The following is a 23,834-nucleotide window of genomic DNA, read 5'->3' on the forward strand; positions in this document are numbered from 1 at the left end:
AATCTTTAATGGAATAAAAGCTCTTGGAGAGCAACAGCATCTCTCCCCCAGTAAAAACGATGGGCATTGGGCCACTCAATGAAAGCCAATAACTCACTAATTCAATTTAATATGTAGGAAACCTCCATGCAAAGGATCAACAAAAATGCATTGCAGAACGCAGAGCCAAAGATGAAACCAAAGTTCATTCAGTATACATGCAAGACTGAGACATGGCCTCAGAGAGGTAGCTGCTTACTAAGGATGAGGTTAGAAAAGGAAGATCACAGCTATTTATTTAGGTTTTTAAAAACATCAATCCAACTCTGTTTTGCTCCCATTTAGCTGCACTTCCTGGAACATGACAGCTACACATTAAGAGCACTTCTCAATCTCAGCACAATTATTCTCAGACAGACTATTCTGTGGCCTGCGTTGTGCCGGAGGTCGGACTAGATGATCATAATGGTCCCTTCTGACCTAAATATCTATGAATAGGGTCTTCTGCACCAGCCTGCACTCGGAGTCCTATCAATCCTGTACGATGCGGATCAGAAAGGCATGCAAAGATTCCTAGCATTGAGCAAGTACAGCTTAGGGACAGAGATAGTCAAGGTTTGGGAAGCTGAGCATTAAGTAAAAAAGAGCAAAGATCTCTCATTTTGACACTGTTCAGCTTTAAACCACTGTAAAGGTTCATACCACATGGCTGGAAATGCACAACCAGTAGCCTAGCACTGTCCCCGTGCCATTCATCACTCACACACACACACACGCGCGCACACTCCCACTCTCACGCGCACTCGCACACAGAATAGCAGGACTCTCCTCTTAAACAGCTCCCTATAACAAGCAGCTATGTAGAACACTTTCCTCAGAACTGGTTAATACAAAAACTCACTACATTAGACATCATTTTCTGCTTCTCAGCAGGATAAAGGTCCTATGATGGTACCCTGGGCAGTGCCAGGCTTCTCCCTGGGAGAAGTCAGGCCTATAAAGAACCAAATGGATCATCTAGTGCAACACACTACATCTAATTCAAGTTTTCCTGCAAAACACTGTAACAGGCTAACAAACATTCGCCTAGAACAGGGGTGGGCAAAATACAGTCCTCGGGCAGGATCTGGCCTGTCGAACATTTCTGTCCAGCCCACCAGGCTCTTTGGCTGCCCCCTCGTGATCTTCAGGCTGCTAAAAGTCCCTCAGAGCAGCGGGGCGCTCAGGCAGGCTGCCTGCCTACGCCGCTCCTAGAAGTGGCCGGCTGCTGCTGGCATGTCTCTGTGCACCCCTGGCGGGGGGGTTCTGCGTGCTGCCACCGCTCCCAGCACCGTCCTCACAGCTCCCTTTGGCTGGTTTGCTGCGGGGGCGGTGCTTGCGGACACGGGCAGCGCACGGAGACCTGCTGCCCCCCTCCCCCAAAGGGCGTACGGAGACGTCCCAGCAGCAGCCGGCCGCAACCGCTTCCAGGAGCGGCATGGGGCCACAGCAGGCTGGCAGCGTCCCTGAGCCCTGCTGTGCCACCAGCAGAGAGCCGCCTGTGGTAAACGCCTCCCAGCCAGAACCTGCATTTCGCCCCCCAATCCCCTGCCCCCCAATCCCGAGCCCCTGCTTGCACCAAACTCCCCCCCAGAACCCACACCCCTCACCTGCACCCCACACTCTGCACCAGCCCGGAGCTTCCTCCTGTACCCAAACTCCCGCCCAGACCCCGCGCCCCCTCCATTAATACAGTAGAAATGTGCAGCCTGTGACAACTTACCAGAATTGGTGGAATGGCCCCCCTGTGAAAATTATTGCCCACTCCTGGTCGAGAACATACTTCCACACACCTCCTGTCAGATGGCGTTGATGTTATCTCCAGTGAATGGGCTAAGTTGGAATCTGCTGAATCAACTGAGGCAAGGTGGCTTGTTCCCCTGCCTGGACATAGAAGTGGAAGTGACCCTCTGGGGAGAAAGGATCTAGTGTGTGGGCTGGGCAGTCCTAAGGGAGGATCCATGGGAGCAATCAAGCCGGGAAAGAAGCCAGGGAAAAAGGGTTTGAGCTGAATATTGTTAAAACTGTGCATTAAGAAAAACAAACTTGTGGAGGACGGGGTGAATTTCTACTGTAAATGGCTTGCAGTCTTGGAGTAGGCTCAGAAAGGTACCTGCCCACAGAAAGCCAATAAAGATTTTTAATGGCTCACTGGGTATCTGACTATACTGTTCTTTCATAAAATGTCATTCAGCAACAAAAGAAGTTTTTCTACATTTCTAGCTGCTCTGAGTTTGTGCCTAAATCATGTTTTGAAAAAACAGACCATCCCAAACACTCGGGAAAGGTCCCTTCCTAGCACTGCTCAGCATTTTCATTGTAGGATCTTGAAGGACTTTACAAACATGAATTAAACCTTAGCACCCGCATAATGCAGGAAAGCACACCAGCTCCACAGATGAAAACAGAGGCAAAGAGAAGTGAATGAACTTGCTTCTATGAAGCACTGAAAGTCAGTGGCAGAGCCAGGAATCGAAGTCAAGAGTCTTGTCTTCTATTTCCCTGCTCCTACCTTTAGGGTATGTTTCCCTCCTCCCCCCCCCATCATCAATAATTCCATGGGCAAATTTAGATCAAATCAGACACGTTCCACAACTTCCAAAATACATCTGGGAACAGCAAAGCCTGTGGATTCAGAGGCACATGGTTCTTTTCAACTGGATTATGATTCCCATTCTGAGTTCAGTAGTGAACTGAAATGGAAAGGGACTTCCCAATTGGTTCATTTACAGGATTATGAAATAGATTCTTGGAGTTTATCATATCTGTTAGGTACTGCAATTTCAGGGCTGCTTTCTAAACAAAAAAATTACACAGTTCCACTAGCCGAACAAGGTCAGTGGTACATATAGCTGGCTGCAAACCTGCTTGGGGAGCAAGCGAACACCCAGGAGTACATCTGCCTCCTCAAAGGCGGAGGAAAATTGGAATACATACGCTAATCAGCTTCTTCCCACTGAAAACCCAAGAGTGAAATAGCAGCAGCAGAGAAATAGCTGGCTGGAGCCGACTGTAAATTCAGCTGCCTTGGGTCTGTGGGTTTCACCACGTAAGAGTATTTTCTAATCCCAGCTGACATTCTAAAACAGAGCCTGCTTTATTATTAGAGTACCCTGAAGGGGAAAGGAAATGGGAATCTTTTCCAAGTGCGTTCAGGTTGATGACTTTGCAATGCAGCAGTGCATGGTGGGCCTGACCTAACCGCTGTTAGTGGGCTAATGGAAGTTGCATCTTAAACCCTTACTATATAAATTAAAGTTAACAGGGAAGATGCAGCATTGGCATTCATCCATTTCTAGTTTAAAGGGACCCTCGCTGTCTTAACCACTTTTTTTTTTAAACTGCCTTTGCTACCTTAATCACCTCAATTATCAAAACAGTAAAAACAATGGAAGCGGAATGACTTTTTATCGTTGACGCAGTTTATCTTTTTGCCCCTCTCAGCTTGGGCAATGGAAAGAGACAGGCTGTGGTCATTTACTGGACAATTACACTCCCTTTGGAGCATTGTGCCAGGGCAGGAGCAGGAGTACCAGGAGCGCCAGGCTGCTTAAACACATTCCAAGGGGAACAATGTACTTTTAAATATACTGATGCCAACCTTAAGGTTTGGGAATGGCCTAGTTCCATTAATCAGGCTAAGTCTGACCAGTGGTGGCCTTTTAAACCAAGCGGGATAAGTTAGCTCAACCTTTACGTGCCCAGCTAACCACAGATATAGCCTGCCCGTCTTTAAGGGTCATCTCAGACAACACCACATCCAGGGGGCCAATGAAAAGCAAGCCACTGGAGCTGTCCAGTGTGCTGTTTCTCCATTTCAGTTTCCAGCACTCCCTCCCCCATGAGCCCCAGTCCAGGTTCCAGTCCACATGTGAATCAGTGACTAGCGACCAGGCCCTCATATTCTCTAGCGCTGAACACGCCCTGGGGAGCAAGATTACACCTGGCTCCCCCAACAGGGTCAATGGCGCACACTAGCTGCAAGGCCAGCGTAAGGTGTATGGGAGAGGAGAAGATGCAGTGCCTCCTTCTGTGGATTCTACTTTCCCCAGCAATAGCTACTGGGCAAGCAGATGCAGTGCCACCTTCTCCACGTGATAGTGGGCCTACCCCATCCCCTGGAAGGACAATTGTTAAGGTAAGTGGGTAGCTCAGTATCCACCACCAGTGACCCCTCTGCCAAGATTGCAACAACGGTGCTAATTCCGGTGTACGACACAATTCCCCCTACACCCATTTTAAAGACAAAGAACAGCACATGAACCCTGGGACGTGAACCAAATTTCATCCCAACATCTGATACCAGGGATCCTTCTCCATCTAAAAGGGTGTAATAAATATAAAGGGAAGGGTAAACACCTTTAAATCCCTCCTGGCCAGAGGAAAAACCCTTTCACCTGTAAAGGGTTAAGAAGCTAAAATAACCTCACTGGCACCTGACCAAAATGACCAATGAGGAGACAAGATACATTCAAAGCTGGAGGGGTGGGAGAACAAAGGGCTCTCTCTGTCTATGTGATGCTTTTGCCGGGACCAGAGCAGGCATGTAGGTCAGAACTCCTGTAAATAGTTAGTAAGCAATCTACTTAGATATGTGTTAGATTCTGTTTTGTTTAAATGGCTGATAAAATAAGTTGTGCTGAATGGAATGTATATTCCTATTTTTGTGTCTTTTTGTAACTTAAGGTTTTGCCGAGAGGGATTCTCTATGTTTTGAATCTGATTACCCTGTAAGGTATTTACCATCCTGATTTTACAGAGGTGATTCTTTTACTTTTTCTTTAATTAAAATTCTTCTTTTAAGAACCTGATTGCTTTTCATGGATCTTAAGATCCAAGGGTTTGGGTCTGTGTTCACCTATGCAAACTGGTGAGGATTTTTTAATCAAGCCTTCCCCAGGAAAGGGGGTGTAGTGCGTTTCCAAGGGGGCACTTCCCCGGTCATTATTGTTAGACACTTTGGTTTAACCTAAGCTGGTAAGAATAAGTTTAGGGGGTCTTTCATGCAGGTCCCCACATCTGTACCCTAGAGTTCAGAGTGGGGAAGGAACCTTGACAAAGGGCATCAAAGCTGTTTAATTCAGGTCATACCATTCCCCTCCCTAATGAGGGCTAACATTAAAACTTCTACTGCTCCGAGCCACCATGCAATTAAAACTTCTGGCTGCCTCCCATCTGCAGGCAGAAAACAATGTAGCCAGAGGAGAATCTGCTCCCTTTAGAAGCTAGTAAAATCTAGAGAGGGGATATCGCAATAAAACTACGGGAGAAGAAGGGTTTTGAGTTACCCTGAAAGGCAGGCTTTGGGAGCAGAGAGCGCTTGAAAAGAATCCAAGTGAAGACAGACCAGAGAAGGAGACTCAGGCTTCACAGATTCGTAGAGTATAAGGCCAGAAAGCACCATTAAATCATCTAGTCTGACCTTCTCTATATCACAGGCCATAGAATTTCACCCAGTACCCCTGTAAAACTTGTGTTTTATTCAAACGTCTCATCCAGAATTGGATACGAGTGGGAGCTTTTATATCCGTTCTAACAAGGCCTACGCTACTGATCAATTGCTTTGCTGGCATAAGAACGTTAAGATCAGAGTTTACGGAGTAAATCTTGGTCGTTGAGAGCACAGAAAGCCAAAAGAACACCTGACAGCTCTTCAGAGATGATGAAATTTCCAAAAGGCCAGTGCTAGATCTGACGCATCCATTTGTCTACTGGTACACTGCTGGAGAGGAAATTGCATCAAAGAATGAAGAAAAGCTGCCACCATCTGTGGATTTCCTAATCAAGCGTGACATGAAGTTTACCCCAGCTCTCAGCAGCAGCAGCTCGTAATAAGACTTTTGCTGATCCAACACCGCAGCTCAGGGGCGGGGGAAGAGGGTGCAGTACAGTGTAATGCATGGCAGTGATGTTATAAATACAGGTGTTGCAATAACCCTGTGCATTTCGTGAGATTAAAGTATCGCCAGCTCTCAAATGCACAACGTTTGCCAAGTGCCTTATGCTGGAGTTGGTACCAAAAGATACAAACAAAGGTAGGTTTCTTTGTACAGTGCCTAGCACAACGGGGTCTTGCTCCATGAGTGGGGGTCCCCTAGGTGCTACTGCTATACAAACAGCAACAGGCTTTGCCCCCGGCAAAGTAGAGTCTAACAGACACGGAGAAGGTCAGATGTACTGGGTGACCCAGAAGAAGGGGTCCAGAACATTACATTTGACTGACGAAGGGTTTGGTAGCATGGGCCACAGAGAGGAGAGTCACTCTAGGAGGATCTGACAGAGAACAGGGTGGAGGCAGGCAAGCTGGAGTTGGAATGACTTCCCACAGCTAGTGGTTCAATGCAGGGATACACAGAAGAGAGAGCTGGGAAGGAAACAAAGGAGGCCTTGAGGCTGGTATCATTGCTGGGGCGGGGGGGGGGAGCAGAAGCAGGGGGATGCAATGGGAAAGCAGATCTGAATCCAGCCCAGGCAGAGCTGTGCAGATCCTTGAGTGGGCAGGCAAAGGGAGTGAGCGAGTGGATGGGTTCAAAGAGCAGTGCTTAAATCAGAGCAACAGGCCAGAAGGTAATTTTATAAGTTTCACTTTGGATGGGCTGGAGCATGATGGCGACTTGGAATTTCCCGGCTCCCAATCCTGTGCTCAGCACATACTTTTCCAACGTAGACATGGCCTTTTCTGACACGGCCTTTGCAGTCAGACACTTTCACTCCCGCAGCTACAACAGACGGAATTACCCACCTTGAAACTTTACAGATTGTGACTGAATCGCTCTGCGATAGCCGTGAGCGGGAGAATTCTGGGCCTGCATATGCAATTGAGCAGGACACAGCCCAGTACCCCAAATGAAGACTGAGTCATTCATGAGGTACAGAACCAACTTTAACGTTATAACGAAAGAGAAAAGGGAACTGAACAAAAACAAGTTCATTCACTAGCCCAGCAGGAAGACAAAGAAACCAAGATTTAAAACCACTGGCTGGAAAACCGTTGGAGGAGCAGGATTAGAGAGGAAAGTGATGCAGATGCCACGGTAATGCTAGCAACCAGGAGATTAAGTTCCTTTTAATTATCCTTTTCCCCCCAATGGAAGGAAGTGCAGCTTAGAAACTCATTTACAAAAACAGCACACTCCATTTTTAAAAAGTTAAAGGTCAAGGCTTCTTGGCCAATACATCAATTATAAAATGGAACCCAAGGCTCAGTCTCCGCAGATTAAATAAAAAAGGAGTTTAACAAGGGTGTTCAACTTAGTTACAGCAGCTTGGTCTGATCCGCGTAGGACAGGACACAACCTTAAAAAAGGATGCGTTTTAGCCCAGCTAGAGACGACTGGGTTTAACATCCGGGACTGAACTGTTTAGATTGCATAGAGAGGAAACAGACTCACCCTGCCCAGGTCACACAGATCATGGACATCAGGTAACACATGAGAAAGCCAAAGGAAATCCTGCACAACAAGCATTGGCAGCAGAGAAGTGGGTCTCCTGGGAGGACCAACACCCGCTGCACGGTTCTGAGAGTAAGGAAATAAAACAATCACCAACATGACCTTCACACTCAACAAGAGCCTTCATACCTGGCTTGCACACAAAAGGTCAGCACCAGGCCTATGCACCACTTATCATTGACAGCCACAGTCTTAAATGGTGAACAGGCCTCACGCAGGCCCTTTGCGCAGGGTAGACTGAAGAACGACATTGAGGAAGTTTTTTTCCTGCAGCCCTCAGGTAAATGGATTAAGCCTCTCCAGAACTGGGTTAGAGGCTTTAGGCCTAGCAGCACGCACAGCCAACTCAGGCATCTGCAAGCAGAAGATAACTTCAGGTTTAAGACCCTCCTTCCAGCCAGTGGGCCCAGAGAGAGTGGTCTGCACCTCTCAGCAACTTGCCGGTGGTGCTTTCCTAGCCATTGATCTCTCTCCCCGCTAGGAATTTCTTCAGGTCCCTGTTGGATACTGAGTCAAAGCAAACAGCAGATCCATGTTAATATGCACCAGTGACAGCAGAAGTCCCTTTGTGAAACCCTGAATTTTGTAAACCCACTACTGTATGCGATGGAGAGTCAGGACTCCTGGGTTCCACTCCCAACTCTGCCAACAACTCGTTCTGCAACTTTGGGACAAATCCCTTATTCTCTGTGCTGCGTTTTAGCTGTCTGTAAAATGAGGATAAAGGCCCAAATATTCAAGAGAAATTATGGTCCGTACACAGCCTTGACACTTGTGCCCAAGTCAGGGCTGGTGTGCACTAACCCTAATTCTCTCGGCTTCAAGGATTGCTTTTGAAGATGCAAGACAACACTTCTGTACCTCGCTGGAGACTCTGTGTGGCTTAGCACAGCATTTTGCGATCCTCACATAAAGACGTTGCAAGAGCTCAGAGTATATTATTCTGAAGAGCTCTGGCACTACAATGGAAATACAAAGAGCAGAGCAGGGCACTGGATGCTTCATTGCCCTGGAACCTGAAACACACACTGTGCTACAGGTCGGTGCGAGGCAGGGAACTGGTGAAAGATTAGTGGGCAGATTAACGCAGCCCAGCTGCAGAATTGTCAAACCCCACTACAGCGAGAGGCCCCAGCATCAGACAAGAGAGAAAACTGCTCCTGTCTCATCACAATTAGCATCTGCGATTAAAGCAGCTGCTTTTGCTCCCCATCTGCGTTTGTTTAAAAAGCCACTTGACCCCGCCCACCAGTGTCCCTTCTTATCACTGGAATTATAAACTTGAGTCATCCCTTCTGTGCGGGTGCAATTTGCATAATTATGACATTGGAACCCACACTCACATCTGCAAGCTCCATGGAGACCACGTTCCAGCCTTGAAGCCAGAGGCTATTAAAAGCTGGAATTAAAATGAAGCAACCTGCCGCTGCTTTCTTCGCACGTACAAAACAGCCACAAGACCAGCTTGGACCCATGCTCTCCCCAACCACTGATGCAGCCAGCTGGCAATCTCCTGGCAAGTAAATATTCCTTCAGATATCTGCAGCGCTCCTCACTTTGCCTCTACGAGACGAGAAACACTAGCTTCTCCAGTTTACAGCGGATAGCAAGCAGATGCTCAATATGCAGGGATTTTCAGCATCGGGCGCATTCAAAAACGTGCATGCCCTCATTAGGGCAATTCCTGCAACTGCGCTAACAATTGCGGTAGACGTGCAAACAAGGAAAACATAGCGCATCATCAGGCCGAGCCTATTCAGCCCCAGCAGAACTCTGAATCATTCTGTTGCAAGTTTTCAGCACTGACTGGAGAGATGTGTCTAAGCACGGAAAGGGGCAGCGTGGTCTAGTGCAGTGTTTCTCCACGCCCTGGCGCCGGTCCCTGAGCTCTCCCTGACACAGATTAGGAAGGCAGCAAGCCGGTCCCTGGTATTAAAAAACATTGTCTAAGCAGACTAAAAGCATGGACTAGCAGCCTGGGTTCTACCACCAGCTCTGCCACTGATGCGTCGCCTCCCTGTGCCTCAGTTTCCAAATTGTAAAACGGGGACATTTACTTGCTTCACGGGAGGGCAATCTACGCTGTGCCACTGATTTTCTGTACTCTCGTTGCTGGTTACGAAGATCGGCTCGGGCCAGCTTTCTCCCTTGAAACACGCCTTCCCCTCCTACTGGACCCGGCAGCGACGTCCGAATCCTAGAATCGGAGCAATTCCCTCTGGAGGGGATCGCCATGTCACAGGACTCGCTGCCGGATCAAGCAAGAGGAGAACACGAACAGTTTAAGGCCTGATTCTCTACCTAAAACTTAGGTCTATCTAGCTAAGTCGCTTGGGGGTGTGAAAAATTTCACTCTGAGCACCACAGTTAGGTCGACCTAACTCCTCGCATAGAGATGGCTGGGTCAATGGACTCCTTCTGTCGACCTAGTTACCACTTCTTGGAAAGCCAGATTACCTACGATGATGGAAAAACCGCTCGTGTCATTGTAGGAAGCGTCCACCTTGCAGTGGCGCAGCTGCAGCATAGACATACCCACAGAACAAAGGGACGTCTTACACCTGGCGGCATTTCTCTGCCTGTAACACAGTAACTTTTGGACGGAACTCTGCACCCGATCAGTTCCAAAATTCCAGGGAACGTTCTAGGCGAGGAAAATTGGTGAAAATCAGAAAACTGGCAAGGGGGAAATGAGGGACACATGGAGCTCCTGGCATTCGGTTAGCAGGCTCAGTAGTTTCAACCAGGTCTATAACCATCTACAGATCAAAGAACCGGTTGATGGCGCCATTCCAGCCTGGCGTGCTTCCCAGGACACAGTTTAACATGTTGACACCCTAAATGACTTACCTCCCAGACAGACAGACAGACAAGAAAGAAAGAATGGTGGGGTAAGGGGGGCACACAGAGCCCTCAGAGTGGGGAAATGGGAGACCAGGGTATGGGGGACGGGAATGCAGAACCCTTGCCATGGTAGGGAAGAAGGGAACAGGAGGCCCAGGGGATGGGAAGGGGGAATAAGGGGGCACAGAGAGCTCTTGGCATGGAGGTTCAGTGGGAGACAATGGTATTGGGAGAGAAGGACATGGGGGACACAGAGCTCGCTCCATGGTGGGAAAGAGCGGGATGGGGGTACCCAGAGATCCTGCTATATAGGGGAGGAGGCACACTGAGCTCCTTGCAGGAGGAAGAAGGTGGGGGGTTGCAGGGAGTCCCTGACAGAGGGGGATTAGAGGTGGTGTCCAGGGAGCTTCAGAGGAGGGTGAGGAAGGGAGGGATTCAAGGAGCCCCAGGTGTGTGCAATGGGCCCAACCAACGGAAGCAACAAAGCGTGCGACCCTCTAGTAATGATATCATTTAACTCTGTGGGGCAAAGCAAGTCTTCATGCACGATGCTGACATGCAGGCAAAGCCAGGAGAGAGGGACATAAAAGGTTCACAATCCATTTAAACCCTGGTCTACATTTAAAAATCAGATTAGACCTAGCTACTTCGCTCCCTGAGCGCCATAGTTAGGTCGCTCAACCCCCTGGTTTAGACACGGCTAGGTCAACAGAAGCATCATTCTGTCAACCTAGTTACTGCCTCTCGGAGAGATGAATTAACTTCATCAACACAGCAGCATCTACACTGCGGCACTACCGCAGCACCAGAACGGTGCTGCTGTAGTGTAGACATGGCCTAAAAGGTCCCCGTGCGACTTCCCCAAAGGGGTAGATCATCTCCAGGAGACCCAACATTTCCTTTCACTCTTGCTCTCATTAGCACCATCTGTGACTAAATCAGAGAGACATTAAACTGAATTCCTTTCTCCACAGGCACTCTCCCCTTCCCCACGTAATCGAATCATAGAATATCAGGGTTGGAAGGGACCTCAGGAGGTCATCTAGTCCAACCCCTGCTCAAAGCAGGACCAATCTCCAATTTTTGCCCCAGATCCCTAAATGGCCCCCTCAAGGATTGAACTCAAAACTCTGGGTTTAGCAGGCCAACGCTCAAACCACTGACCTATCCCTCCCCCTAATCTTCATTCCAAATCTACTGAACACACATTTTAATCATTTGAGAAACAGTTCTGCTCATACCTAACACTCCTGCAGCCTCCTGTGTGACTTACAGTACCCCCAAGTCCAACCATTCACCTCCCAGCAAAGCCCAATGAAAGCAGGAAGAGGGACCCCTCAGAAGCTAAGGCCTGGTCTACACTGAAGAGTTAGGTCAACAAAGCTACGTTGGTCAGGGATGTGAAAAAGCTACACCCCTGACTGGCACACTTATGCTGACCTAACCCCGAGTGCAGACACAGCTGTGTCGATGGAAAAATGCTTCCATGGATGTAGCCACAGTCCTTTGGGGAGGTAGTGTTCCTACAGAGATAGAAAAGCCCCTTCCTCCATTCCAGACTGTCTCCTCTATGGGCTTATGCCAACATAGCTATGCCTATATAGTCTCCGCAGACCAGAGACAGCCTAAATGGTTGCAGAAAAGACAGTATAGCATCTCCCCCAGCTGCGTCAGAACCACCCTGCCTCATTCCTCCTGCATCCCAACAACCCCTCTTCCTTTCCTGCATCACACCCTCACTGCAAGTAATTGCATCCCTTAGGGTAAAGGGAGGAACAAACAGAGCCTGAGACACAGAGGCAAGAGCCAATTATGTCAATGACCTGCCATCATTTTACTTCTGACAAGTAAAACTCTCTGAATTGCAAAGGAAATCAACCGTCCGTCACCAGTCAGTCGCAGGCCCTAGTAGCCATTAAAAGACACATATTTAGTCTTTCTGCCGTGATGAGCTATATCCCCATCTAAGCTAGAAAGGGAAACGTTTAAGGGATGTGATCAGGCTCAACACTGGGAACCAAATTCTGCTTGTACACCAGTGTAAATCTGGAGTAACTCCATTGGCTCCTGCAGGTTTATACTGGTGTGAGCCCACAGAATTTGGCCCAACGCCCCAATAACCTTGTCTATGTCACCAACAGCCCTCTAAATCATTAAAACTGGAAGGCTTCATACGCTAACTTACTTGTCACTATTAATGCTGTTTGCTGACGCTTGCTCTCAGACAATAAAATAGAAATTCAATCAATTCCGGTTTGTTTTTTGGTCTATTTCCCCACTACCAACATATGGCTGCAATGCTTGGGTTGCAGACACTACAGAGATCCTTTACTTTAAAAAAAAAAAAAATTTGCTTCCACTGGAGTTAAAAAAAATAAATAAAATGATGAAGGTTTTATAAAACCCTTCCCTCAGAACTTTGGGGCTGAACCGAACCTGAAAGCAACTGTTTAAATAAATGTACCTACATACAAAACACCAAACAATTTTTCAAACAATGTTTAAAAATTACAGAACCCGTCACTATTTCATAACTGTGCTAGTACGCCTGCAGGAAGATGCTATTTTGATATTTCACAGGCCTGGGAAGCGCAGGAAGACATTGGCAATCCAGCTCACCATTGGCATGCAAAAGGGGAAGTGGCAACAGCAGTAACAATTCCGAGCTCTTATCTCGCACTTTCCATGAGTAGACCCCAAAGCACTTCACAAAGAAGGTCACAGTATCATTGTCTCCATTTCACAGATGGGGAAACTGAGGCCCAGGCAGACTAATTACTGTTCACTGTAAACTAAACTCTATTCATTTCCTTTTTAAGGGTGACCCAGTCCACCCCTTTTCTTTTAAAGATATGGCTAATTCAACCTTGAAAATTAAAGTGGATTTGATTTTTTAAAGAAGGGAGCTATCCTGCAATTCTGCAAGTCTCTTGCTTTTCTTGTGCATCCCAACCGCATCGTTTCCGTTATGTCAACACCAGATATCAGACGCCAGCTTATTTTATTATATTAAAAAAACACAAATTAAACATCTCTTAAAGGGACAGGCTCTTCAAGAGCACCATTTAGACCACCTTTTCCACTGCACTGAAAGTTTCCCCTTTCAAATTCCTTCCAGCAGGACACATTTTTCAGCATTTAGAGGAGCTATTAGACGAAGCCAGATATTTGTGGTACCTTTTTTGGGGGGAGCGGGGGGGGGGAGGGAGAAACAGGAGCCCAGGTTGACCTCGCTAAGCTATTTGATGACCCAGCTACTTTAATAGCTGCAGCCCCTTAAATGAAAATATTTTTAACAAGCTTTTAACGCACTAGAGCTCTCAGAAGTAAGCTCAGGCATTGACTAATTTGAACGGCTGCCTCCAGCCTTTTATTGAGTTACTGGGATATTACTCCAAGAAGCTGATCAGCAAAGCTGGAAGCCTGTCACTGAAGCACAATTCTGCCAGTGCCTCAGGATAAGATTTCAGATCATGAGTTTCCCACGCCTGGCCTGTCCGTGCACAAAAGTACCTCTCAGCCAGGGAGAGGAGAGAGAGAGAAGCTGTAATGGACTGCTCCACACTGCACCAATGGGGTTTGAAGGGAGTGCAATCCAGCCATCTGCAGCCCACTGCATTAGTACAATGAGAAGATTTTAAAGGGACCAGGATGTTTTGCAAGGGGGATCCCCAGTGGAAAGAGAACAGAGGAAAATCTCACACATACCCTGAACCAAATAATTCAGATCAATCTGCAAATGCTGCGCTTCTCAGGTGAAAACCAAGATCTCTACAGTTCCAGACTGTCCCCCATGCACCAGGCTCTAAGGCAGAGGCTGCCCCTGCTTTGGCATCAGTCATTTCCCTTCCTTATCACCTCACCTAGATTCTACCTGTGGTGAATAAGTCTCAAAGCACCTTTGTTCCCTGGGCTGTTCTGCTTGTTCAGTGACAGGTTATTAGCGCTCAGAGAGGCTCTTATCTGACTTCACAGGAGCAACGGGGACTTGGGAACAAGCCGTGGAACACCATGGATAATCTTGAAGAAGCTGCAATCCCTCTCTCAGGAGCTCATATGCACCTAATCCCCCCACCGCACCGCCCCATACACACACACACACCCCTCTCATCTCCTTTCCCCAGGCCTGCCCAGCGCTCATTGCATGTCAGCTCAAAGAGGAAGGAAGGTGTATGGGGTGGGTGGGGGACGTTGTGCAATTTTGACAGGGTTCACATCAGTGGGTTTCTGTTCCCAAGCACAGCACACTCCAGACAACAATGCAACTAAACTCCCCAACAGCAAACCTCAAAGAGAGCAAAACACAAAGCAAAGGCATTGCCTCTCTGCAAAACTAACCAAGCTACACTGGTCAGAATCAGCAGCGGTTCACCTCTTCCACTCAGGAGTCTGAGAACCGAAGCAATATACTTATAGGGCATCATCTCGCATGCTGGGCTTAGATGGTGTACTGATGGACAGCACGCCAACCCTTAAACCAGACAGATAGTCCAACTATGAATAAAGCATTTCATGCATCTTTAAGTTTAGCAAAGTTAAAATAAATATCTCTGGCTCTCTGGTGATCTCGTTTGAAAGCAATGCAATTACTGTAACTACCGCGGGTCATAAATTACCTGCTTTGCCACTTGCCTGGTGATCCGCTTCAGGAAAATGAAGAAGAGGAGACAGGGAGAAACGTCCAACTCTAGGCAGCTGTTGAGAGGGGGGGAGGGAACAATCCAACAGCAAGGGGTAGATGCTCAGCGCAGTGCGCAAAGCAATTCAGCATGCACCATCCAGCAGCCTCCAGAGCTGCGTGTGTCTGTGAATCCTCGTGCATCCGTCTCCATATCAGCCACACGCGTGCACACCCATGCGCACCCTGTTGATCATGATAGGCTCTTGTCAGTTTCCCCACCCCCTGCGTTCCAATTAGCAAGTGGCACACAACATATTCACTGACTCAGCTAATAATTTCTCTCTTTCACTTAAAGGTCAAACGCCGAGGGATTTTTTTTTATAATGCCGTTTTCTGATCAGAGAACGAGCAGCACGTCCCAGAGTTACCAAAAGGCTTTGACATTTTAATTCCATCAAAGCAGTAAATGGGGGGGATGTCAAGGGGTCTGAAAGCATTCCCCCACCCCCAGCAAGGGGCTATGTGAATTGTGCGTCACTAACAAGCCGGGAACCCACCCCACCATCCTCCGCAAAGCACTAAAGTGAGAGGTTAGCAGACAGAGTTTTACTGTTCCCTCTACAGCATTTGCACCTCCCGGGGGGGGGGGGGGCGGTTGGAGGTGGAAATGTGGATTCAAAAGAGCAAGTGAGAGGGTGGGACCCTTGAAAAGGGCAGAAACGGCGCACCCAGAGTTTGAAATGTTGAGTTTTTGATTTGAAAAAATCACCACTCTTCCCAGACCGCTGTAGAAACAATCGGTGCAGAGTAGTTTCACAGCAGGGGTATGCGACCACTCTGCCCTTCCTACCCCATGCAGCAGGGAAGAGGCCCTAGAAAGGAGAAGGCTGAGAATCTCTGCAACGGAGCAAACCCTGCATCTGACAGAAGCGAGACTGCACCATCTAGGAGCCTGTTTTATTGTATTTATAAAGAAGCAGGACATCAGGGAGGCTTTACTGATGAAGCACCACTTAGCTAGCCCCTTCACTTCCATTTTTTATTCTAGCATCTTCCTTCTCTTTCTATTGGTATTCTTTGCTCTCTATTCCCACAGAACAGTACAGCAGCTACTCAGTTTTGTGGTCACTAGCAAGCCATAAACATGGCTACTGAACTGACTTCACAGATCTCTGCAAAAGCCCCACTCTACCACCAGCTCCTGTTACAAGGGAGAACCTCTTCTCTCGCCACAGGATTAGGACTTTGTACTAATTAGATCTGCAGCCACTAGAGGGCGACACAAACACGACCCAATCGAGGGCAGCGAACCATGTAGCACTAACGAGTTCCCTCCTCGCGCTTGGAGAGCCATCTCGAGCCCTGTCCTCATTGAGAGTAAAATCATGCTCGCTGTGCCCATGTGTAAAGTAGTACCATTCTTCTCCCAGGGCAGACAGACTGAGGACAGCACGTATTCCTCCACCCCAGCCCTGGCAGATGAATCCCAACACGGGAGCAGCTGGGACATTTGTAACTCCTCCTTCTAGAGTAAAATCCTTGAAGTCTCCCAAGAGGTAGGGAGCGAAAGCAGCACAACTCCCAACCCCCATCTCACAGGCACTGGACAGGACACTATGCCGAATCCCAGATCTAAAGGCCATCGGACTGTCCACTCAACCAAGGGATCTGGTGGGAGAACTGTTCATGAGCTATGAATACATTTGATCAAAATCACCGGGGGAGACACTCCTAGGCCCTGTTGGTCAAGTTAGATTTCCTTAGAAATTTCCTACAGATCCTCAGCAACCAGCTGTGCTTTAAAGCGCATTGCTCCCTTAGCAGCCTGCTCAGCACGGCTGCTCTCAGCTGTCCCAGAGCTTAGCCTCGAGGAGGGAGAGAGGACTCGGTATCAAGCCCAGGATCTTATATACACACTGATGTATGTAAGCCACTTGTTAGGGCACCTTATACTTCCCCCTCTCTGTATCTGATCCACGGAGGATGCCAGTCTGGTACAGCCTCCGGGCTCTTCCGCTCAAGTGGTAGACACTCCTGCTTTCAGCTGTGGTGGCTCCCGGTGTCAATCAAGATGGCAGCTGTCATGGAAGCACTTCAAAAGGCCACAGCCCTGTTTAATACACCTTCTGCCAAAGCCTCATCCTTGAAGTAGAGGGCATTCAGCACTGCAATTAGCATCACTCTCATGATGGAGGGCCTCTCACTGCCACCCAGCCCCACATCACAGCAAATACGATCCTCTATAAGGCTTTCCAGTACTTTTCAGTAATCCTGTGCATCGAACTCCTGCATCAGGGAACCTCTGTTCTGAGAGCTCAGACACCCCTCTAATGCATGGTTTTAAAAAGCACCTTGCTGCTGTACATGGTGCAGCATGGGGCTTGAAGTTACCGATCCAGAGATACATATTTTTCCACCCTAAAATGCTTTTTTAAAAAGAAATATCACACACGTGAACGTGGCCAGTAGTTCCGAGCAGAAAACCAAATGTGTCATTAATTTACTACTTTCCACTGATTAAAGTGATCATTAACTTGTCCATTGCAAAGACCATTTAAAAAAATTATCCAAACCCAAAGCTTTTATATAACAAAGCTATGCAACCACACCTTATCTTAGTTACACCCCTTTCCCCCCCCCCAAGCCCATCCCACTTTTGTCTGTGATCACTTGTTTTCAGGTCTTAACTTTCATTGTAAGATATTTGATGCCCAGATAGCAGATCCCAGTTTAATCTCAGTTCTGTTGCTGTAAATCCACAGTAACTTAAATCGAGTGACCCCAGATTTGCATTAGAGTCACACAGATCAGAGATTGGCCCCATGTCTTATTTGTTCTGTGAACTGCTATTCATGTTCAAGGCACTGTATCAGTGCACACATCAATCCATCTGTGTTCTCTCTCCATGACACTGCAGAGCCACCAGCCAGGAGCAGAAGGAACAATGGTATTTATTTCAACAAAGGGTATTTCAATCACTTCTCCGCCCCCCCCCGCAACTTTGACATTTCATCCCTAAAATCACTAGTTTCTTCCAGAAAGGAAATAAAGAGCCAACAGTCCAGTCAACCTAATGTCCCATGCATACCTGCAGGAACAGGTGAGGAACCTGAGCTGTCCATCTCTACTATGTATCAAGCTTGGTTATTAGTACAGAGATAGAAGAGATTCCATAGCGAGTTACAGAAATATATTTGCAGCCAGAAGTTCCCCTCCCAATTCCTTCTCACCTTAAGCCTTACCTTGAAAACAACTGCCTGGAAAACAAAACAGACTTACCCGCCTTTTGCTAATCCATGGTGTATTTGAATCCAGAGGATTACTCAACATCAGACAGCCCCGGCAACTATAAACTCACTGGGGCATGTGGGAGATTATTTCTGATAATGTTTTCTTCCCCCGCCTCCTCCCCAAACTCTGAAGTAGGCTCAGGAAGGGGGCAGGCAGCAAAAGAGAAAAATCCCAAACCATGCCAGATCGCAGAAACTAAGATGTGATTCTGTGAGACAGTACAGCTAACATTCCAATTCTCCAGCATTGCTGGATGTGCCAGAAGGAACTAGACAATGGAAGGAACACTAATTTCATACTAGACGTCCTCGGAAGGAACAACATGGACCTACGATATCTTCCGATAAAAACCAAGATGTATTTTTTATTCCAAGCTTGTTACAACTTGTACACCCTTCCTGCTAAAAAAAACAGTCACAGGAAGAGTGCCCCTCAGGCCCTTTGCAGCATCTTGCAGAGTCGCGTCATCTTCGTTGTCTTATTTCCATAAGAGGATCAGCTACTTTTCTGCTATTAAATAGGCTGCACCATACAAAGAAAATTCAAGGTTCACAGTGCCTGTCAGTCCAAAGTTACTGAACAAACTATACACATAGGAATCCCTTGCAGCCACTTCCAGGGTAGAACATTACAGCAGTTTCACAGCACACAAGAACACTCCATGAGTGTTTCAGGCCGGAAATGAAGGGTACTTTGGCAGGTTGTATTTACCCACATTGGAATTTGGTCAAGGGCACTGGGGATAACCCCCAGTTCTTGCCAAAAAAGACCCTGGGGACTTCAGCTCCAGCCAGCGTACAGGACTTTGGCTTTGATGATGCCTCCAAAACAGCAGCAGCAGCCCAGGCATCAGAGCGCCGAGAGAACAGTAACACCTAGAGAATGAACCAGCTCCTCTTCCCGAGTCTCCCATCCAAGTACCAGCCCAGCCCGATCAGGCTCAGTGTAGGAGATCTGAGGTGGTCACCAGTGGCGAAGTGCAATTCTGCAGTGAAAGTCCTTTTCAGTTAGGCGCAAGACAAGCCATCAAGACGTCACAACAAGGCCCAATGAGCCATGACAGACAAGCTTTTCCTAAACTCTAAACTCAAACAATTATGGCACTGTCCTAATGAGTCCTGGTGGGATAAGTGCAGCATTTGAGCCTACTCCATGGAATGGGACAACTGGATGACCATAGAAGACCCTTCCAACTCAATCATCTAGGAGCTGAAGAGCCCTCCAAATGGGATTGGTAATCAGCTAAGTGATGGAGCTGATCACCTCTAGGTGACTCATTCAAATACAGCCTGCGTTAGTAATAACTAGACATCATTTGCTGGTCAATGGCTGGCCGGAGGACTTTGTGAAATGAATTAGTCATCTAAATTCACTGCCCAATGGGCAAATCTCACACGTCACCACCACCACCGGGCACCTTCACTCACAACTCAACAAAGAGCACAACCGTTTGCATGGGCCTGGAGACCTCATCATCGTTAGAGCCGGTCATCCCATGCATAAGATTGAGGCACGTCACAGTACGCTGCATGAGGAAGCTTGCACGGCTGCCATCGGCTATGCGCACACATTTTAGGGGGTTCACGGAAAGCTCCAGTTTCCAGGGCCAACAATACAATGGTTAAGTTAGTTTGTTTTTCTGTGTGTTCACAATTAACACATAAGGAGAAGAGAGGAAAGTCCCCCTCTGCTACAACTGTGCTTTTGACGCAGAACAAGAGAGTCTTCAGCATCCAAACAGATTCATGTGTATATTTTACACTTCGTTTTGTTGCCTCTATAGGCTGCTCGCTAATGAAGATTCTGGGGGTGGATTTAGTCTGTCATACTCAATAATCAACCTATGTTTTTTGTACAGTGACAGCAAGGAAGAGTTCCAAGAATAGGCATGATCCAAGTCTGCCTTCAATGGCCAAGTTCACATCTTCCAAAGCTGGTTCGAGAACACAGGGCGGGAGAGAAAGAGGAGGAACTGATTAAGAGCAGCCAGAACAGCCAGATGCACTTCAGTTGCCCAGGAGGCAGCTAGCAGGGGATTTGCACAGGACCTCTTCCACAGAAGTTACCCTAAGCACTGCTAACTTAGGTCTCATGCCCCCTAGCAGAATGAGAAGCATATTACACACTGCTTAGTACACACTGCCTCACTGCAAGGTGAGAGCGGCTTCAGGACAGCCTGCCCCATGAAACATCAGGATTTCCAAGTGAAAGATGTGGCACAAACTCCTGTTGCAACAAACTGCAAGCGATACAAAAGTGCAAAATACCCAGGAGTCTGCATCACTGGATTTTGTAAAATCCATATCCCCCCTCTGCTCAATATTTCACCCGGCTCGACAGTGAACGACTGAGTGCTTCAATAAAGGACTGAAAAACGGGCCTTAGCTGAAGAGGCCAATGTTGCCTGGGCTGACCCCAGCACGTCTCCAAAGAGAAAGTCTAGCTACACGAAAGTGGAGCTGCTCTGAGTTCTGAACCCAGTTGTCTGCAGGTGTGGTTTGGTTTTAGCACAGATAACCCTTAAGTGGCAAGGGCCCTGGACAGCTCCAAATCTGCACAGGGCTGAACACACCAATGGCATCCGAACATAATGCTGAGAACCTGCACATGCTGGCTGCTGCATCACTGCAGGACCCTTGGCTCAACTTGGGTTCATTAACTGACTGCTCAATACATAATTTTGTAAAGTGACAGCATCAAGTTAAGCACCAAATTATACTCACCCTAAAGTCCAGGAGACTTTTTTAGAAGTAAAAGAGAAAGGAACGTGTTCCTCTTTCTACACATTCCACTTCATGGAGAGATTTAAAGGAAACAAAATATTTGGCAGTACCACCCTTATGAACTAAAACCATCTGGAGATGACAAGCCCTGACTCCACATTGGAAAGCAATCATCAGATCCATTGATCTCTAATGTGCCCATCCCTGTGGTATTCCAGATGCCAATTTAACTCCTCCCAGGCTATATGCAAACATACATAAACACCCATTGCAATAGTGTGTTACAATGTGATTACACTGCCAGTCAGGAGGGGCACTCTTAAAAAAAAAAAAATCAAGATATGTCATTGTTCCACCATATCCCTCCAGAAAACTCTCCTAATCCAAAGTATGTCCGCGGAATTAAGCTGGCATCTCCCTCACCAAATGTCCCTGGTTACATAGACTCACTGTGAGGCCTTAGGAAAGTCCCTTAGCTTAGCTTCCTTCTATCGCTGTTTTGACATCTTTTAAGTGGGGTAACAGCACTTCCCTGTACCAGAGGGATTTGTGGAGGCATTAATTAAAATCGTTAAAGCCCACAGAATCTTGGAAGAAGGTGTTACAGAAACGTTGCCATGCATGACAGTCAATTGCATTATCTTGCCAGCCGACTACAGTGTCTTGCACTGCGGGTTCGCGGGGTTTGAAATGAGAATGATGTGATACATGGACAGCAAGAGTAATACAAAAGGTGTTTTGGTACCTGCCACTCCTGGAAAGACTCTCTATTTGGGTGGTAGGGAAGTAGTGAAAATCTCAAGCAGCAAACTGCCGACAGTACTCTACTAGCATTTGTGAACACAGCCATACTGTACGCATGACGCTTAGGAAAATGGCTAGCATCTTTCTGCCACTCCCATGCGCCTCACCCACATTATGCCCGTATGTGTGGCAGAGTTTATTTTTGAATTAGGATATGCAGAACCAAATAATAAATTAGATCCCACCTAGTGCATTGTTCCGTCAGTGCAACCTTCTTCTCGACTGTATGTTTTGACCAGAGTCTGGAATAATTTTAAAATGTGCCAAGCAATGGAGCTTCCATCACTTCTCATGGGAGGTTAGCCCACAAACTAATAGATCTCACCACCAAGGAAGCTCTTCTTGATAGTTTGTAAATTTCCCTTTTCTTAAATGTACTCCTAGTTGTTCTTCCTTTTATCATGGCAAATTCCTCTCTCTCTGGGATTCTCAGCCCTTTCAAGATTTTCATTCTTCTACCCTGAGATCTCTGCCCCCAGATTGCTGTCCGTTGTGCACACAACTACCAGATTGATGTGTAATTGCACACACAAGTTAGGTATTGGGTATGCATTGTGTGCACCTTAACTGTTCGAAAGCCAGGCTCATGGATCAGTGCTGGAACTAGGGGTGCTACCATATCCCCAAGCTTGAAGTGGTTTCCATCATATACAGGGTTTACAGTTTGGTTCAATGGCTCTCAGTACCCCCACGATACAAGTTGTTCCAGCATCCCTAGGCTCATGCTAGATAGTCAACTATGCAAAACCATCTCCAGCCTTTGCAAAGAAAAGTTACATATACACACACACACACACACAGAGAATGATACATAGAAAGTGCACATATTTATTCAAGTGCTAGTATTCTTGTAATATTAACTGCTTTACAAAGGAGAACTTTCCCCATTACCAAAGGTTTTTCTCTATTATGGACAGCTGTCGTACAGCATGCATGAAAAGATCAGCAAGTAACTCATCCGCCTTAATCAAGTTAGGATGAAAGCGTTACATTTACCATCAGCCTCCACACAATCTGCAGAGTGCAAAAGTTATACTAAACAAGTGGGAAATGGCTAATCCCATTCATAACACATTTTGGTACACGTATGCAAACTTGCTTAGATGTCGTCTAACACAACAACGTACTCATGATTTTAATCAGATGCCAAATTTAAGACACTCATCACATGTTGCATTTACATTGTAAATCAGATCACATCAATTCCTCTATCTAGGTTGCTTTTTTGTACATCAACATTACCTTCCTCTCTATTTGCAACATGCAGAATCTGTAGACTGCCTTCGTCCAAGTCAACAGCAGCCATACCCACAGCCCAAAACCAATTGCCCAGGCTAACTGAGTTGGAAAGATGCATCTCAGTGCTAAGAATTCAGCACACCTTGGAAGTCTGTGGCAATAATTAAAATCAGGAGAAACACAAAAGCTGCTCTTCTGTCTCTTCCTTGCACTAACATATCAGTTCTCTCCCAGAAGCTGTTCCATTTGCTAATGGACTCAGACGCTTCAACTTGAATGAAAGTCAGGACAGTGAGGTGGGAAGGGGGAAGAGAATGTAACAAACGAGAAAGCTTGGGATAGGATCATGACGCTGGCAGACCAGGTGCCAGCTTATGCCAAGACTCTTAGGGCTCACTGAAGACTGACAAATGCTCAGCTAGAAAGCAGTCTGGCTCCCCGTGAGTTAGCATTGTTAAAACAGATGTTAGTTTACAAGAATGTGTTGAATGTTTAGACTTTATGAAATGCTTGTAAATTCCTGCATGCGTTATCTTACAATATCTGTATCTTATGTTATAAGGTAAGATTTCAGTGTTTGCTCTGAAACTGGAAAACGCCCCGCCCAGTCAGGAGAGAAGCATTACCAAGTGTGAAATACTAGTTTACGACAAGAGATGTCATCTTCCGCCCAACAAAACAAGCCTACACACATCAGACAAGCCACCGTGGAACATCAGTGGGCAGAAGACTTTGATTGCTTTCCCCACACCATGAAGAGGGGACGTGCACAAAAGCTCGTCCCATCACAGTTTGAACTCAAAAGGAAGGGAATAAAAATTCCTGTCAAGGAGAATTCATCAT

General features: G+C 47.0%; 1 protein-coding gene across 4 annotated transcripts in view; it reads right to left on the reverse strand.

Moving 5' to 3' along the window:
• The window catches only part of KIAA0513 (KIAA0513 ortholog), a 90,465-nt gene that overhangs the window by 40,847 nt on the left and 25,784 nt on the right, over positions 1–23,834 (reverse strand). For 2 of the 4 annotated variants that reach the window (XM_074968882.1, XM_074968879.1), the window contains exon 2: positions 14,930–15,177. The exons of 1 other annotated variant lie outside the window; for it this stretch is intronic. The gene's annotated coding sequence lies outside the window, so the exon portion shown is untranslated. The remainder of the gene's footprint in view (positions 1–14,929; positions 15,178–23,834) is intronic. One more of the 4 variants, XM_074968881.1, reaches the window with a different exon arrangement.

This window comes from Natator depressus, chromosome 12, assembly GCF_965152275.1.
Source record: "Natator depressus isolate rNatDep1 chromosome 12, rNatDep2.hap1, whole genome shotgun sequence".
NCBI classification, from domain to species: domain Eukaryota; kingdom Metazoa; phylum Chordata; order Testudines; family Cheloniidae; genus Natator; species Natator depressus.